A 19,411-nucleotide genomic window follows, 5' to 3' on the forward strand; every position below is an offset into this window, starting at 1 on the left:
ACTTGTACTTTGATATATAGGTGAAACCCTAATGTTGTGGTCTTAATTTACCCATCTGAGGACACTGGCCTTCTTTCATACCACTAAAGGCCGCTTTCTTATACAGCTATTTATCAGGCAACACTCCAGCAGAAGGAAAGCATACTTTACCCTAGACTCAACCTACTATAGTGCTTAGGAAAATGTTATTTTGTTAGCATATGAAGATGGAAAAACATGGATAGGACTGAAGTTCTTTGTTTGGTTTGTGATATTGCAGTAGTTTGGAAAATAGTAAAATTTGCATTTCTATATACAGTGCCATGAATGCTCTTTTCTCCTTTCCTTTCCTTTCCTTTCCTTTCCTTTCCTTTCCTTTCCTTTCCTTTCCTTTCCTTTCCTTTCCTTTCCTTTCCTTTCTTTTCTTTGTGTCATTTACATCACGTAAGATTTTTGCTTCTGGTGACCACAGTGGCTTCAGCACAATATTTCTAATGTAAATAATAACATAATTTCCTTTATGTGTACCAAGGAAAATGTAAGAGGGGGAGAGGAAGAGTTTCAGAAGTATTAATATCTTTCCTATGCAGTTTCTAGACAGCTTGCACAGATTTTTGGGATTTATTGCTTTGTAAAACAGAAAGATGAGCAGGTGGAGTAAATTTAAGCTACTAAATCAAAGCAAATGTACCAGCAGGTGATCGACTTTTGAAAACATGACAGCTGGAAGAAGAACAAAAGGATCAATTTTCTTTTAAAAAGGTTACCTTGGATTAGACATCTAGAAGAGAAATATGGAAAGCCAAAGGCGTTTTCTTTAATGAAATTAAGAACTCACATGTTAATCCCACATCTGAAATGGGTCCTACTCATGGAGTCAGTCAATAACTTTTTCCAGCAGTCATGATTGCACTAGTCCTTTTTTCAAGATGCAAAAAAATCCCCAGAACTGATTTCTATAAGATATATTAATATTGTATATAAACATGATGGAAACAAAGAAATTCACTTATATGGGCATCGCATACATAAATAATTATAAGGTGTTTAGTCAAACCATATGCCCTTATAATTCGGATATATTCATGGTTGTCATCTTGAACCACCCACAAAGTACTGGGGTCTCATTTGACTCTATCAAATGAGTTATTGTTTTCATTTTTTTTTTCCCAAGTAAAAGACTATATAAAGAAAAGCTCTTATTTTTTTTTTTCTTTTTTTTTTTTTTAATTTGTTAAACTAGTTAGTGCTACAGATGTTTTGCCCTGTAAAATCGATTGACATGTGTTGACAAATGGCCCTTTCCACTGGCAGCCTCCATACAAACACCCTGAAAGTGGGGCCACTCCAATCTTCTCAAACGTCAGATTAAACCAGTAGAGAATACTCTGGAAACATTTAATGAAAAATGTGTGCTTTTTTGACTAAATGAAAATGTAGTGAAGCAATATTTACTTTCCTCATTTTTTCTTCCATGTACTCCTCCCTGTCCCAAACTGGAACTTTGACAGAGATTCACATTCAGTAAACTTACTTATAATGCTTATCTGCAAGAAAATTCTGTGTCTAGCCATCTCAAGTTTTGCATATAATTTTTGTGTCAGCATTGGTGAATATTTTTCCCGAAGTTAGATATAGGAAAGAGAAAGACATAGAGAATGGTTTTCATCATTGTTGCATGCTAGCATAGTTTTTTTGCAGTTTCAAAAATATTCTCTCGCGATTAAATAGTGTAGGATTTTTGAGTGGGCAAGTCAGCAATTCTGAGCAGTGAGTGTTTCCCTACTTTTAAAACATTGTTTTTCTATCCCTTACATCAGGCCATAGTTTAGCTGCACCCTTGGATTCTTTAGTCTTACATGGATGTTCATGCAAACAATGTTACAATCTTTTCTACTAGGAGGCCATCCCAACCTGGAGGACGATGACCTAATGCTGAGTTACATGTATTTTTATTGTCTGCCATTTTCCATGTCAGATTCTTTACCCTGAAGCTATTAGGCCTGGCTTTCACTTAATATGTACGTGACCTAAAAAATACTAAGTCACAGTAAAGATATTGATCCTTTCTTCCAAGGCACTCATGAATATCTTGAATATTTCCATAGATTCAGAATGCTAGTTCAACAAAATTTTATTAAAAGCCACAGTACAAAACTTCATACCAAAACAGGTTTTGTTTTTTTCTGTTATCATTATCAGTAATTAACTTTTGCTTTGATTTCAGAAATCAAGTCTTCGGCTTTGCTTTCCCCTCTAAGCACCAATACAGAATGCTTACATTAAAATGTGTACTCTGTCAGTGCATTGCCATGTGCACACATAGTCCCTGGGGACAGAATGAGGCAATAAATTATACAAGACAGGTACTAATGCATTATTGTGAGATTAATAAAGTCCTAGAGAGTAGCTGTCTCGCTGAATTTCCATGAAGTAGTAGTAAAATTGGGGTCAATTACAGATAAATGTAAAGATTCCAGGTACCATCTGAAATGTAAAAGATAGAAAATCTCAAAAAATGATAGAAAATCTGTAAACCTTGGCATCCATCAGTCCCACTGAGAGTAAGAATGCTGCACAGTTGTGTGCCTTGAAACTGGGCGGGGGGGGGGGGGGGTGTGATTTACAGCACCTGTTAAAACGATGTGATTCTTTCTCTTTTGCTGTCAGGTACATCACAGAAGATTCATCTTGCCTCCCTTTATGTTTTGACAGGATGGTCTAGTAAAAGGTTTTACCTCTAATGAAAATCTTTGCTGTGTCTATGTCCTTAAGCCTGCACAACCACAGCTGCTCTGCTGCTACTCACCCAGGCATCCACTGTAGTCAATGACCAGACTGAGAGAAATATGTACAAATGGCAGTTCATCCCATCGAAAGATAAATATCTGCTGTGGGAGATGACTCACCCTCTGGAGATGCTGCTCCCTTCCTTCTGCTGTAAAGGAGCCTGGATGACTGCCGAACATCTGGAGCGTTAACTCTAGGTGTGACGGACCTCTCCCGAGGGAGACCCACAGGGAAGGCCAAGGAAGAGTCAGTTCAAATCAACAGGATGACCGAGCATCCAGAACAAGCAGCAAATTCCAACAAAGCTGGAATTTCACATTGTGTGCCACCGCTTTCTGAGCAATCTCTGAAATAACAATATTCGCTGACCTGCAATACATGCAAGACTTACCAGGTCTCCCTGGCTTTTCTTATCAGTTGAAGTACAAAATGCTTCACTGACAAAAAGCCTTGAGACTATTGAGCTGTCTCGTAACATGCCTTGCCTTTCTCTCCACTGAAGTGCATTAATTATGAAAACTTTTTAAAAACTTAAGACATTTTGAGAACTACTTTCGCAGTTAGCTTCTCTTAAAAACAAAAAGGATTTAGTAAAGTTGCAACACGTGACTGTGTGACTTCTGGCCACAATTACAGGTATAGTTCATCTGAAGTTAGGAAAGAGATATATACAGTTATGGCCTCTCTTGTTCTGGATTGATTATGCATCTTTCCTTTTTTTTTCTTCTTTTTCCTTTTTTTTTTTTTTAATGTAGGTATTTATTCACTTCACTCAAAAATCCCATACTGCTACTAATTCTTACAGAAAAACAAAACACTTTTGCTTTAAATGTCTATATTTATCTACTGAATGCTGCATTTGTTGTTATTGATGTATGTTTGGTATATAAAACTGTTATGTAATGCCACATATTTCTTCTTGCTTTGTCTGTTAATCCAGGGAAGCTATGTGCGTTCAAACACGCACAGAGATTCAAATATATTACAGTCATCATTGCGATTAAATCCTAGAGGTGAACAACTTCATTTTTCCACATGTCAAACTATAGTCACTGGTGGTAATTTATTTATTCCTTTGCAGAAAGCAATCAGAAGTGGACAAAAGTCAGTTAGGGCACAAAAGTATGTGGAAGGCAAACCTGCAAAGCAAGATGTCCTATTGTGTACTCATTTTCCTGACTGTTGTTTAAATATATTTGAGACTGCACATCAGTTGATGATTTTTTTTGTTTTATTTTCCAAACCATTTATAAAGATGGATATATTTTTATGGCAGTGGTAGAGACTAAATGTTTGGTAGACTTGTTGTGGTTTTCTAGAATTCTCCAGGTATAGTCTGAAAATTCAGCCTGCCTTTGTACTCATTGATGAAAAAGATTTGGCAGCTTAAGGAAGCATAAAACATAGTTTAAAATTCTGGGTGACTGGAACGGGCTGAAGTAGTCAATACTGTGTTGCACAGCGTATTATCCCTGTTCATGCTTGTTTAGCTTTCTTCAGCTGTTAACAGTTCAGAGAAGCATAGTAATTTAACCTTATTGATTAGAATAATGAGTTGTCATTCTCTGCTATTTGATCAGTTCTTATTTGGTGTTAATATCATCCAAATTCTTATGGTCTTATTTTCACTGAAGTTGCACCAAGTGATGTCTCCAGAACTCTGATAAGAAAAAGATGCTTCATGTAGATGGCTGTAATGTTATTTATTAATTGCTTACATAGGATATAGAAATTTGTACATAACAGTAAAAAAAAAAAAAAAAAAAAAGGATGGTAGCGGAACAGGCTGGTTCTTGTTGCTGCCACCGGTGCTGGAGCGGATGGGCTGTAGGGGTTAGGGGTTGACAGCTCCTCAGTCAGGTTTCTCGTAACTGTGTGCACCTCTTTGCACTCTGTGTTAGTATCACTTGCAGATTGCAACCACATGACAGAGGGTCCAAACAAAGCATATTTCTTCCTTTTCTCTGTTTTCACTCTCTCTTTTGAAGGTTTTGAGTCTTCCTCTTTCCCCTTTTACTACCCCATCCTACTCCTTTCTCCCCTCTGTTTCTTCTGCCTTGGGGTTTCTCCTTCCCTTGTGCCGGACCCCATTATCCCCTCCTGCCAGATGTTCTCCATACCCTATATGCCACACATTCATTATGTATGTTCCCTTTTTACTTGCTGCCACTGCCACTTCTCAGACAGCCCCTACTGTCGCTGCTGCTGAGGACAAGTCTGTCATGTTATTATTTGTCCAGGCAGGAGGTAATTCATATGTCACTTGTGTGTCTTGAGCAATGGACTTGAGAAAAATGGTATGAATGATAAATCGAGTATGGATATTGGGATAAACTGTCTGTCAGGGATGGCTATGTAAGGAACTGAAATTCTTAAGTAGCCTTCAGGAAGGGAGGGATTCCTATTATTAGTATCCCGATAACATGGCAAAGTGTCATTCTCCAGAATCCTTCCTTCAGCAGTGATCATCAATGCCACTCATCACAGACGAGCACAGAAGAAATATTGCACCAATGTTGGGTTACAGTCTTTTTGCCCAGTTTCCATCTTTCTGCCCTGGGAGCTGGAGCCAGGGCTTTGGCTTCTGGAAGGTCCTTTGAGTCAACCCGTGTACCCCATCCGCTTCAGCAGTGGCAGCAGCGACAGGAACCAGCCTGGCTTTTCAGGGCATTGCTACTTGTAAAGCAGCCTTAAATCCTCCTGTTTTGTCCAGCTCAGTAACAGCCCATTGAACATATTTTCTGTGTCCTATCATGAGATACAGAGTGACTCATGTTCTGTAATACAATAATTTATTCACTATTCTTTTTGAATATTTCATACTTTATCAATGTCATTTTTAACATTCAATAACCTCTTAGTTTTTATATTATCCTTCAGCACTTAGTTTCACAGCCTGTGTATAGAAAAAAACCTATTCATTTTAGCAGCTTATAATTTTTTGCTTTTTCATATTTCTAAATGTTCTTTCTGCTTTTGTACTCTGGGGAGTATATGAGCCAAAGAGACTGTACTAGGAAGTAGGAAACAGGTCTATAAGAGAGAATTAGATGTGAATAGAAGCCATCAGAAGTTCCACAATGTATTGTTTTGTTCTCATTTATTAAATACTACTCTCGCCAGGGCATATTGGAAACATACTACATGAAAAAACTCAGAAAATATTGTGCTGTCATAAAAATATGCGCTGTTTCATGTTTTTGATACTTTTTTGGTACTGTTGTAACAGGTTTAAACTCTATGCCCAGAGATCTTCCACATCTAGGTAGATAGGTAGCGTATAATGCAGCATGTGTCTAATACGACGTTCTTATTGTGCTCTCTGCACACTACCCACTGGTATTTTTTTAAGTCATTTCCTGAAGGACCCATGCAAGTGTTTAAATGTTGTTAGCATTTTTACAGGAATGACTTTTTTAAACCAGCGACAACCTGTGACTTCTGTGTTGCTCACGAGCAGTCGAAGCGTGGATCTCACAGCAGGTCTGCGTGACTAGCAGACCCGTGCAAAGCTGTACCTGTATGCGAGGCACCAGTGTCAGGCACTCTGGATTCCTGGCTGTGGGAGACAACAAATCAGCAGGAACGGCAGAAGGTGACAGTGACAAACAGCCCCAGGTCTCTGCTGTGTAGCCAGCATATCCAAGTCTCATTGTTCAATCCAGTGATGAAGCTGGTAGGATTTCCTCCAGAGAACCACATTCACAGCAATTTATCCTCCGTTCTTTAAAGTCTCTGGAGTGAGTCTTCTGGCTCACAGGCACAGGCAGATATAAGCCTCTGGCTTAGGGGAAAGAAAGCTAATTGCTCTTGCTTAAAGGAATATTCATTTATTGCAGCTCCTTCTGCCACTTGGAGGACCCTTCTGGGGTCCTGGCTTGCAGTTGTTTTATTCTTTAAATCTTGCATTATGATAAAACTCGGAATAATCTAAGTCAGTAAATGTTTCACCAGTAATTCTGAGAAGTGAGAGTTACTGTAAATTGTGTGACGAGGCACAGGTCAGTGCCTTGAGATCAGCGCTCAGCAGTGTTAGGCAACACGCAGCTGTTAGTCTGAGGAGGTGGTGTTCAAACCATTATTTGGGATATAATTTTGTATACTAAAAATGTTATAATTCACTGCAAGAAGCAATTTTAGAGGGTGGGAACTACTTTTAATATTAAATTCACCTCTGTTATGGTTTGAATTAATAGTATTGGCTTCTCTGCCTTTTTAGAAGCAGTTCCTGTTTGAACTAAATCTCTTTGGCTTATCAGAGAGAAATATTTGAGAAAATATTGTGATAACTGTGAGACCTGGAAATTCAATTGCTTTCATTTTGTACCTTTCTACAGATTTTTTTTTCCAGTGCTGGATATACTTGGCTGTGATAGGGACTGTAGAATGAATGACACTTTTTTTCCATAATGCTGGAAAGAGTTAGATGTTCAAAGTTCATTAAAATCTTTTCCTATTTTAGGAGCTCCACTGATATGCCATATGCAAGCAGGATTTTCTTCTTAGGGTCTTGAGAACTCTTTTTCTTTCTGTTTTGCCATCCCTATATTGCTGAATGTATCCTGTTATATTGCTACCAGGTGTCGTTGGGGTGAAAGCTGTCATGTCAGAATAGACTGGATCAGGCTGCAAAGGATAAACTGTAAGCAGTTGTCTGAGAGGAGTTGTTCTTGTTCCTGCCTGTCATGGCTCAGCTGCAGAGAAGTTACGCTGTCTTTTTGCTGCTGTAACAAAGACTCCTTGTTCTCAGCTGCTTTGCATTTAGATGAACCGCCAAAGCTTAGACAGCAGGAATTGTTGTAGAGATGGGCTATCACCAAGTCAGCTTAAAAGGCTTGAATATTCGAATCTCTGACTCTGATGTTCCACTCCCCCTGAATCCATGGAGATGACAGAAAACATTGATCCCCACAGTCTCTTCTGTGTCTCGGACAGAAGCCCTTTGCTTTCCACAAGGCTTTCAAGCATGGATACTGCATCTCACCTGCCTGTGATTTCCTCAGTGTGCTAGACCATAGCAAGGCTTACTGAGGAGTGGAAAGTAAGGTATAAAAAAGGTGACTAATTTTTGACTGAGGGTGGTTACATTCAAAACTGGCAGTTGCCATCATACCTCATTGATAATAAAAAGGCCACAGAGTGTCTGAGCAATACTTAACTGTCCTCGAAACACTTTATAACATTGCTGCCATGCTAGACATTTGCATGGAGGTGACTGGTGTAGCCTTTATTCACTGAGTAAGTGAGTCACCAGAAATGGGGAATCTCCACCCTGTCTTTTGAACATCTCCTTGCAGACGTGCTGTTCCTGCAGGAGCAGGGGCATGGGCGCGGGAGGGAAAGTGCAGCTCCCAGGTCTTATGAACTGAAGCAAGCGGTGCTACTGCTGGCAGCCAAAGGGCAGGCGGGGATTTGGAAACCGGGCTGTGGTAGTTTGTTCCAGTCATTATGCCCAGTTCTTTCCAGTCAGTTGGTTATCCATTAGCTTAGGAAGTACAAAAATCACCTGGAGGTATCCAAGCTTTTTTAGTGCACATTTAGAAGATGCATCTCCCTGTTGCTCTTGTGACTCTCCTTCCATTTGTCATCTTTCTCATTAAAGAAGAGATTATTTGCTAGCCACTTTGCCAGCTCCAGGATTTATAGCAGCTGAAGAGACTGTTTTAGGCAGGGAGGAGTAACTGCACTGACCACAAACTCCCAGAACTCTCCAAGAAGTAAATGTGTTAAAGGTAATGAAGTATCAGTGCAATAAACTGTAGATGCAATAAAAATGTTGTACAGACACTAGTGCGTAGCAGCAAAATGCGTAACATAAAAATGAAAAAAACCCAATATAGCTACTGGAACTTCACAGCTCCTAAATATGCTGCTGCAGACATCTGAATGGTCCTGTGGCACCTCATACATCACATTAATTGCATTGCTTGCCAGATAAACCAAACCTTTCAGAGAGCTCTCATCCCAATCTTGAGACTTCAAAACTGGGGGGCAGGAGAACGGAGAAAGGGAAGCTGAAACTACACTGGATTAGCTTATTTGATTTATAGTACCTTGAATTCCTTTTTCTCTTCATTCCTTTAATGGAAGAAAACTCTCCCGTTCTCCAAGGTTACAATCTCTGGCCTTTACTTCAGAAAGCAACTATGTATGTTCCCAAGTCATCTTTCCTTTTTTAATAATGATACTTAAGCAGATGTTTAAGCAGATATTTTTTGTACTGATGGGCTTACGAACTAATGGTTAATGTTATGGGCTAATATTAAGGATGTGCTGTTGAGGTCTGAGGCCCAGCAAGTGGAAGATATGAAGAGAGCCAGGATGCACAGAAATGCCTGCTCCTGTTGGAAATAACTCTGTCTTTGCCAAGGAGGGAAGAGTGTGTGGGAAGTGGCTGGTACTTTTAGACTGCCTTACCTTTCAATGTGTTGTGCTTACAATTCAGAGCTGCCATAAATTATCCATGCTGTCTTGTTTTATTAAACATGGAGAACCTGCAGTCTTCTTTATTCAGTTCTCTGTGCTGTGTATAGCTAACACTTTAGTCATCCTCCCATATATTTTGAGAATAAAAATCCCTGCAGCTGGAACACGTAGTATTGGTCATGTTTTTGTCCAACAAAGGCTGGAGGAACACGGAGTTCGAATGAATACATAACGTTTTGTTAAACTTCTGGCAACTTTACATGGACAGACTTGAACAAATGACAAATTGTCCTTGTCAGCATAACAAACTGGGTGTTTCTTGTAGTGCACAGTACTTCTGAAAGTGGCTAACGTACCCACAGAAAGAGAGAGAGCGAGAGCACCTGTAGGTGTGTAGTGCGGAAACTGGGTTAAAAAGGTAGTAGTGTGATGTGAGACATGGACTGCTGTTAATGTTTGAGCTGTATCTGCTCGCATGAGAAACCTGACTTACTGAGCTGTGACTAATTGTGGTTGGATAGGGACGGGAGCGTGGCCGCGTGGAGATGAGTCCGTTGGGGTGGTGGTGTGGGGGTGGTGGTGCAGGGGTGGTGGCGATGATGGTGCAAGGGTGCTGGGAACAGCCTGGTGCGTCTCCGTCTCTCTCTGCTGCATGCAGCTGGTGGCACAGCTCTGCGGTCAGCCGATGTCCTGTCTGTGCGTGAGCTGCCAGGGCACAGGGCTTCAAAGTGCTGTCAGGCAAGAAAATCCAGAAGGCTGCAAGAGGTCCCACCTGTTGTCAAGGGGTGTGCTGGGCTCTTTGCAGGCTCCCAGACTCCAGAGGGCAAATATGCTTAACTGGTTACATATACCTTAAGATATATCAGTACAGTTAACCAGAATATTTCAAGTACTTTTAATGCAACCTTATGAAACTCATTTTTCAGTTTTGTCAAGCCTCCTTTTTCTGAGTCTTAGAAAGAGAAAAAAAGCTGAGTATGGTGGTTTTTCCTTTCTTTTGATTGGTTTTCTGCCTTTTCTGCTGTTTGTTTTAGTTGACAGTGAGGACACTAGTATTTATAAACTGTGCCAGTTTATAAATACACCTTGTCAGTGAAGTGATAATGACTAGCTATAGAAATGCAGTCAATATCTTATAAACAAGCATTTCTTGATACTATTTGTTTTCTGTAATTTCCCAATGACAAAGTTGGGGATTAAACAGAGTATTAAAAGGGGAAGCGTGATCCTTCTGTCAATGTAACACTAAAGGCCTAATCAGTGATCCCAAACTCCTCTAATTTAAAATATTATTGTCATCTCATTACTTCTTGCAACACTCAACAGTTAAATTTTATACTTAAACACCATATTTTCTTTCACTAGCACATAATCTACCAGTCATATGTTTTATGATGATGTGAGCATGTATCTTACCAGCAAATGTTCTAGCCAACAATAGCATCATTTTTTCATAAATAGGAGGAAAAATATTTTAAAAATAGCTTCAGATAAACCCAACCAGCAGTAAAAGTTTGATTGTTAATACAGAAGAAATATGTAACATATAAAAATGGCTTTTCTAAGTATGGCCTTTGCAAATACCACGCCATAAACTGACACTAATTTATCTACAGTTTTTAATAGTGATTTAGAAAATAAAGCAGAAAAAAAAAGAGGATTGTGGAACCAAATTATGTAATTTTGTCAGGCAAGATTGTTGCTTTTTAATTTATGTGAGGAGAAAAGAGAGGTATGTTAATGCGTTATGTGCTATTTACACTAAGAGACTGAAACTAAGTTGAAATTTTAGTACATCATCCTACTGTTGAAACGACACAAAATATTCTTCTCTCATCATTTTTTTGAGATGAACTTAAAGTGATTGATTTCTGGTATTTACTTTCAGGTCTGTATTAACCATGAAAAATATACAGTGTGTGTAACCATTGACTACATGCCTGTGAGCTCAATTAGCTGTATAGCTTCACTCTTTGAGAACTGGTAGGTGGCTTAGGCCATTATCTGTTGAACTGGCTCACTTCAATGCACCAGAAAGTCCATCATTGCCATCATAATGGAGAAAAAATACTGTTCTACTTTAACAGTTATGGAAACAGCTTGTTTCAAATAGAAGTTCTATGGGAACTGAGGAAGCACAGTCTAATTCTGTAATTAAAAGAAATGCACAACACTGATGAAGACTACCTTATTCCTACTAATGGATATTGCTATTGAAATGTTGGCATCTTATGCAGCTGGAAATGCACTATTTAAGTTTGTCAGAATCTTGTCTCAAAGTACAGCAGTTTTAGAGAATTGAATCACATTTAAAATTTGTTAGTAGTTCATTTAATTACTAGAAAAACTAATTGCAGTGACAGTCTGTATAAAGAGGTGCCCAGGCTGATAAACCAAGAACAAATACAACAAGAAAAATCAGTAGTTGGGAAGGATTTGCACAAATTGTTCAACATCACCATTGTATAAAAAGAAGAGCTAAATTTTCGCTTTTCTCTCTTACACATGTATCATGAAACAGACCAAATGTGAAAGGTAAAGGAAAAAGAAAATGAATGTTTAAACTAACATATACAAGGTATAGCCTGGAGGGCTTGGGTTTCATGGAGTGCCACCTGTGACAGAGGTGGCTCATTATTCTTGGCTCGATCCTACATTAATGCAGTCTTATATGTCTGGTCACTTTGACCTACAGACTGAGCAAAATAATATGCTCTAGAAGTGTGGACACAGTAAGATGCCATTTGTTTATCATGCAATTGTAAAGTGGGTTTTCAATTTAGTTCACAGTTTTCTGACACAGACTGCAGATGTACGTTTTGGTCTCCTTGTGAGCAAAATCTGACTTATAAAAGAGGAGTAATCTACTGTTTTCTCCTATCTTTTGACACTACAGCTGGACTGAACAATCTCTGTATAATAGCTATCAAAACTATGAAGTCTGATTTGTGGCCTCTAGATTTTCTAAAAATAGAGATAATCATTAAAGTTGCTGTAGGAGCTTTGATGTCGACTGTGACTTCTTTTGTGGTTAATGTGCTAGCCATGTACTCCATTAGTCATTTTTGTCTCTATGCACTCTTGGGTATTTGTCAGTGCTCTAAAGCAATACTTTTTTTTGCTGCAACATAATACCGAGATGTGCAGAGTTTCAGGTTTCAGTTTCATGAAGACTTCTTGGATACTACAAAGCCCATGTTAATTATTTTTCTTTAATGTGCTGCCAAAATGCAATCATCTGTTGTTTGTCAGTGTGTTTGTAGCATTCTAGAGAGAAAAAGAAGAATTTGATAGCCCAACATGTATTTAGCCAAATAATAAATTCACTGCAAGGAGTTCACCTACTGCCCAAAGCAGCTGTAAATGTGTCTTATATTTAGAGATTCTGTAGCACCCTCTGAAAGGGACAGACTATGATTTGCCATGAATAATGCCTTAATCAACAAAACCTAAAACCCTGAACGCAATGTTTTCCTTTTACTGAGGACTCGTCAGGGTGGTCTACAAAATATCGGAAAGAAGGTCATACATTCCTGCTGAAGTGAACAAGGTAAATGTAACACTTATGGGTGAAGTCTGGTAGGAATTTAACAACAGGGCTATAAGAATGCTTAAATGGCAGATTGCTCTGTAAACACAGCCTTCTGCTAAAAAACACATACCAAATTCGGGACATCTTTGCTATTTTGGAATCACAGTTGTTTACAGCTGGAGAATACCTCTTGGTTTCTTTCAGCACAAAGCAAAATTAAATTTTAAAAGAAATGTGATTCAGTAGGTTTTCCGTGTGCTCTAAGTTACATGTGCTTTTACATTTCCTCCTCATTTCTTTCCAGTCACTGTCACCAGATGTTCGTGTAAAGCCTTATGTTTTCAACTCTGGATGATTAAAACTGGGAATTAAGTCTCAACTAGAAAGACGAGCAGTCTAAGTGCTTTGTATAATCCATAAGTCAAATATAAAAATATAACTATTTATACACTGAAAGTAAGAAAAGTTCTTTTGATTTACTTCCAGAGTGGATCATGTGAAAGATCTATATTAGTTTCAGCACCTTTCTGTCTTTAAGTCATTAAAAAAATGCATCAACACAAGTGCTAAGCTCTGATCTTGTGTGCCTACCTTCCACGTCCTTTCAGTAACATCCAACCTTCTTCAAGAGCTCCTATCAGACTAAGAAAAACTGAAACATTTTGCCATAGAGTATGTTATGGATATGAACACTCCCAAAGAAGTGTTTTTTTCAAAATTCTTGTGTTGTATGATGCAGTTGGGCGAGAAGTTACTCATGCACCTTGCTGCATGAGTATCCTACGTGTGTTATTGTTGCGTGTAAAACAAACGGTATCACTCAAAAAGCAATTTATCACAATAATTAAATACAGTGATTTATCTATACAAAGCATCTGAGAAAACACACATAAAATACTATAGTTTGAACTCATGAAGAAAGATATCTGGAACCCCTTGTGGCTGCATTATATTGTACTTAGTTCCATCTTATTTTTCTGGTGTGTGAGTCCTTGACAGATTAAGTTGCGGAGAATGATTCTCCTTGGCTGGAAAAAAGAAAAAAAAAAGAGCCCCCACACAATCAGCAATTATTTAAATTGAGAATATAGTCTACACAGTACTCCAAAAATCAGTTATGTTAGGCAGGGGACAGGAGGTTGCAAGTTGATGAGGGGCAGAAGTTGATGAGTTAGTACTTGTTGGGTAGGCCATGGAAATTGATGGCCATATGCTTGTTCTTTGCCTATCCCATATGGAATAAAAGGCTAGATTTTATTTGCAGGTGAAGGAAGCAAGAGCCATGCACCTGATTATTTAGCATGCTGGAGTCTTTTTAAATCCCAGCACTAGTCAGATGAGACAGAATGTCCTAGAAGGGCTCAATCATATATCACTGTAGGTCCTGCTGCTTGGGCGTGTGCTAACATCAGCTACAAAATCATGCTGTCCAAAGGAATACTTGAGCCCTGCATTTGTTTAAAATTTGGCCTTGTGCTCAGAAATATTTGTACTGAAATAAAACATAGAAGATGACATGATTCCTATCCCAAAGAGCTCCTTAAAATCAAAAGCAAAACTATGTAAAACAAAACCAGTGGTTGTTTCTGGCTCAAATATTTAACCAGGGTTGGTCTAATAGTTATAAAACATGGTCCAATATATAGTGTAATATAATATCTGTTAGAGTATTCGTTATCAGTAGTGTCAACTAGGACCGTAAAAACTTTTTTTATTAAAATATTTTACATATATATTTGTGTACAGAAACATAGTATATTTCTGTATGTGGGGGTTGTTGGTTGGTTGGTTGGTTTTTGTTTGTGTGTGTGTGTGTGTATGTGTATATATATTTATACAGAGAGAGATACCTAATTAGATACATATGCGCACCCACACACACATGCACTGTGCACTTCAGGAACTGGGGTATTAACAAGACATTGAATTACCAATGCAGCTGTTAATCCTTTAGCATCTTCTCACTTCACTCTTGAAATTAGTAGGCCATATACTCACTGGGGTTCCTTGAGCCACTATTAGTAATCTGGCTGTATTGTCACCACACAGCTGGGAGTTCCCTAAATCTTTTGAGTTCTTCAACCAAAATCATGTGTAAGGCTTTTCATCTGCTCTTTGAATTTCTGGGTACTAAGGGAGTGGAGCTGTTTTGCAGTTGCCCAGATTACCTAAGGTGCTTTTGGAAACAAGTCAGTTTGGAAAAAATTACCATGTTAAGTTAAAGACAGAAGTGTGTGAAACATGAAAACTCGCTGCATTTTGTGTTTAAAAATGTCTACATGAATCCTGGAAAATACAGAATTACTTTTCCCATACCCCCAAATCTCCATTATTAATCTGGCTTTATGTCTGCTAGTGGCATTGTGATACCAGAGAGTTGCAATTAAAGAATATCTGCTGGTTTTTTTACACTGGATTTGGGCATTCTCTTTGAACCTGTTCTACTCTGATACACTTTGGTTTTGTGAGGCTGTTTGTGCATAATTTTGAAATGTAAAGTGGCAGTATAAGAGAGAGACATCCTAGTTCCTCTTGATCAGCTTCCATGGCTATACTCATAACCTTGCACTAGAATATGTCTTTCTCCTAGAAACCTACAGAGATTGAGTCACTTCTATCCACCAACTTGTTATGTTTCTGTTCTTATCACCACTTAAGAATTAGAATAACCACCTTAGGCCAAACGAAGGAACTACGCTTTTGGGTTTTTTTGTGAAAAAATATTGAAGCCATCTCTTAAATGAAATCAAACTTATCTTTACCTTTTTCTTATCTGAATGCAAATAGAAGAATGAGAAGATATTCAAGAGAACTGAGAGAATGAGTGGGAAAATGTGTGTTCCTGAAGTTTCTAGCTCAAGGTCAAGACATCCAGAACCACTGAATAAGATACTTGTAAACATTTGAATTCCTGGGAAAGTCCTGAAACAACAATTCCAGTTATGAGGGATTTAGAAGTTTCACAATTTATTTTAATTCTAAAATGGAAAGAAAAGGAAATCTTTCAACATTTCAGTATTAAGGAGGGAAGGGGAGACAGTGGAGAGAAAGAAGCTACTTTGAAAGGAGAGGTGATACAGGAGTGTATCTGACAGTGCTCTGAAAAAATCTCACTCCGTCCTTTGACATTGAAAAGAACTTAGAGACAAAATATTTTCTAAACCCTTTAGCCATTTTAAAGCTCTCTGTTCCTCATAATGGAATGTTTTTATAATACATATAGTATATTGTTTACATGTAGGTTGCATAGGTTTTAAAGGCGTTGGCTTTGCCTATGGTGTAGGTAGAAAGGGAACATAATTGTGAGCATGCTAAGCATCAAACTTGAGGGGAAGAGATGAACTTCTCTGCTAAAACTCCTAGAAACCAGCATGGTTTGCAGAGTTTTCTGTTTTGATGAAATGTCTGTTTTGCTGGGAAAGCCTGAGAATGTTTCAGAAAGTTCCAGATCTTTATTCCTAGAATGTATCTTCTGATCTTTTAGACTGCTGACCTTCCTTCACATAATTGTTCTTTTTTGTTTTATGTAAAAGTGTGGGGGGCCACTGCTTTGTAAATAAAAGTCAAACAAACTTAGCCTAATGTATGCTGTTTATAGTAACTTACACAGTTAATGGTTTAAAATGTAACCAGAATTCTTGTTTTGTATTGTTTTGATTTTGTGGGTGACTTTTTGAAACAATGCCAGTAAGCACTGTCCTATATGGAGAACCAAAGGATGTTCTTTAGCCTACAGAATACACAGAGCTCAAGAAAAAAGGTAGTATGAGTTTAAAGTCTTTGAGTCCATGCCTAGATAAGCTAAAAAGTGAATTAACTTTCAAAACTATTAAGCACACAAAAACCAAGACTCAATAAAGTTATTTGCCTGAAAGCCCAAATCCAAATTTCAGAATAACCTCAAGTTTCCCAGTGTTAAAATCTTGGCCTAGGAATATTTATGAAAAGTACTGTAGGAAAAAAGATGAACTATAGGAAATGTTTCTTTTCATGAATACTAAATCCGGTTTTATTTCTTTTAGACACTCTTATGTAATTTCATTTCTACCTCTTGGTGCATGCTTTACAGAGAGCAGCATCCCATAAACCATAAGAGAAATTCAAGAAGCTAACTAAAACAACACATTAAGTAAAATTTATCTCTTCCAAATACCATGTGTACAAATGCTGTTGAACTCGTATGAAGAGACAAAGAACATATGTGGATGCTATTCCAAATTTTTCATGCCAATTTACCACTACTTGCAAATTCCAATGAGTAAATTATGAGCTGAAGAATGAATTCATTTAAAAGCCTGTGCACTGATAAGCAAAGTTAACATAAAGTGGAAAACAAATATAAAACAGCAATATAAAACAACAAGAAGCCTTTATGTAACTGATGAGAAAAGAACTTGTTTATATTTCTTGTCAGTGCATGCCCAACATGTCCTTACTTGTTTGACTCTGTGTTGTTTAGAGGAAAAAAAATGCCCATGTAGCTGTAAAACCTTAACTGAATTGTTGTTTCCACAATAAGAATAACTTGAACATTTTATGAGACAATGAAAGCCAAAGACATACTGTGAAACACTGTTTCAAGTTACAAAAATATATAACTGACAAATTAATAAAAAATAAAAAACGCACAAAAAATTTTCTTTAAAGTATTTTTCTCTTGAAAAAGAAGAATATACATCACAAAGAAAATAATGTGCCAATATCCCATCCAGCTGTAGACAAAATCAAATAACTGCAGTAAAAAGTCAAGTAATCACCCAGAAATATGATTTGCAAGCAGTTATTGGTGCTGACCAGATTGTATATTAGAAAAAAAACTTAAAATCAAAGTCTGCTCTCAAGATGTACCATAATCAGCTCTAAACTGAACACACATTCACTCTAAGAAGTAAATTAATTTTACTTAGTTATCTAGTGGACACTGATGGAGTTACTTTGTAGTTTTTTGAGCAAGGAACACATTCCTGCCGATAAGTGGAGCAGCACCACACTCACACTCTTGGGTGGGATCATAGAATATTTTGGGTTGGAAGACATCTTGTCCAACCCCCTGCCATTAGCAGGGACATCTTCAACTAGATCAGGTTGCTCAGAGCCCCGTCCAGCCTGGCCTGGAATGTCTCCAGGGATGGGGAATCCACCACCTCTCTGGGCAACCTGGGCAAGTGTTTCACCACCCTCTTCCTCATGTTTAATCTGAATCTCTTCTCCTTTAGTTTAAAACCATTACCCCTTGTCCTAATGCAACAGGCCCTGCTAAAAAGTCTGTCCCCATCTTTCTTATAGGCTCCTTTTAAGTACGGAAAGGCCACAATAAGGTCTCCCTGGAGTCTTCTCTTCTCCAGGCTAAACAACCCCAGGCCTATGAGAGTTTTAGTATTTTAAAGCTATGACTTATGTGATACGTGCACAACAAGAGAAGAGCCCATGTTTCTTAATCTTTCTTAATCTAAACTGGTGCTGCATTAAAATAATTCTTTATCAATCTGGTAAATGAAAACTGCAAGTAATTTTAAGGCACATGTGAATAAATGTGTTATTGGTGCCTCTGCTCCTCCTTCAAAGTGCCATGTAGGATGCTGGAGAGCTGCAGCCTTGTCCCAGATGACTGTAATGTCTATATTGAGCCAATATTTTTATTTTTCTACTTTTCTAGCACAGGATGTGTTCCAGCCTACAATAAAAGCAAAACTGAGGACCGTGTGTTGCAGAAATACGTTATTGTCTTTCCCCAACTGTATGTTCACATGTAGCCTCCCTGCTGGTGTGCTAGCACAAGTAGGGAAAGCTTGGGATGAGTCAGAGTTGGTATGACAGCTCAACAGGCCATGCATCTGCCATTGGAGCAGAACACAGAGACAGCTCTCCTGAGCTGCTGGGGACCCTGGCTCCCCTGGAGAAGATTCGCTCTTATTCTGACAAGAACCACATCATCTTCAAGTATATAGCAGTAGATTTCAGGGGAAGCTTCCTCCCATGAGGACTAGACTAAAAGCCTGTATCATTAAAAGCAGGTGTTATGTCTTTTCTAATTAATAGTGTTTGTCCCAATGGTATGATTCAGATCTGGAGTATTTTTGGTGTCCTGTGGTCCAAGAATAGTTTATTCATATTGCCTTCATGTACTTCTTTGGCCTGATGTTGCTATTTTGCTGGTGTTACTCAAGCTCAGCCTTGGCTTAAGATGTCTGCTGGTACATTAAACCATGTCAGGCACACAGAGGGCACAACATATTCCTGCCTCCCACAGACCACAGATAGCTCAATGTGCTTCAGATCCAGTCAATTTTCTTTAGTCATTGCAACATCTAGGCTTCCTCAGTGGCGAGGAGAGAGAAAAGGAGTGCTTTCCCTGCAGCATTGATATCCCATCCTCAGATAGATGTCATCATCCCCATGGCTGGAGGGGAGAGGAGAGCGCGTGCCTTGGACTGGCTGCCAAACTCTGAGAAAGCCAGGCTCTGGGAAGTCCTTGGCGAGCGGCTCTGTTTCATCTGATTGCAAAATCAATGACACAAACATCACAATTCGAAGAAAATGGCTTTTATGTGAAGGTGCCAGTGCCATTGCACTTGCTCACTGAGCTTCAGATGGGAAATTAGCGAAAATTATAGCAAGAGACTTCTCACTCCCTTCAGATACTAAGGTCAGTATGCACTTGCACTGACTAGGGAACAACTGCAG

The sequence above is a fragment of the Caloenas nicobarica genome, chromosome 1 (genome assembly GCF_036013445.1).
Source record: "Caloenas nicobarica isolate bCalNic1 chromosome 1, bCalNic1.hap1, whole genome shotgun sequence".
NCBI lineage: Eukaryota > Metazoa > Chordata > Aves > Columbiformes > Columbidae > Caloenas > Caloenas nicobarica.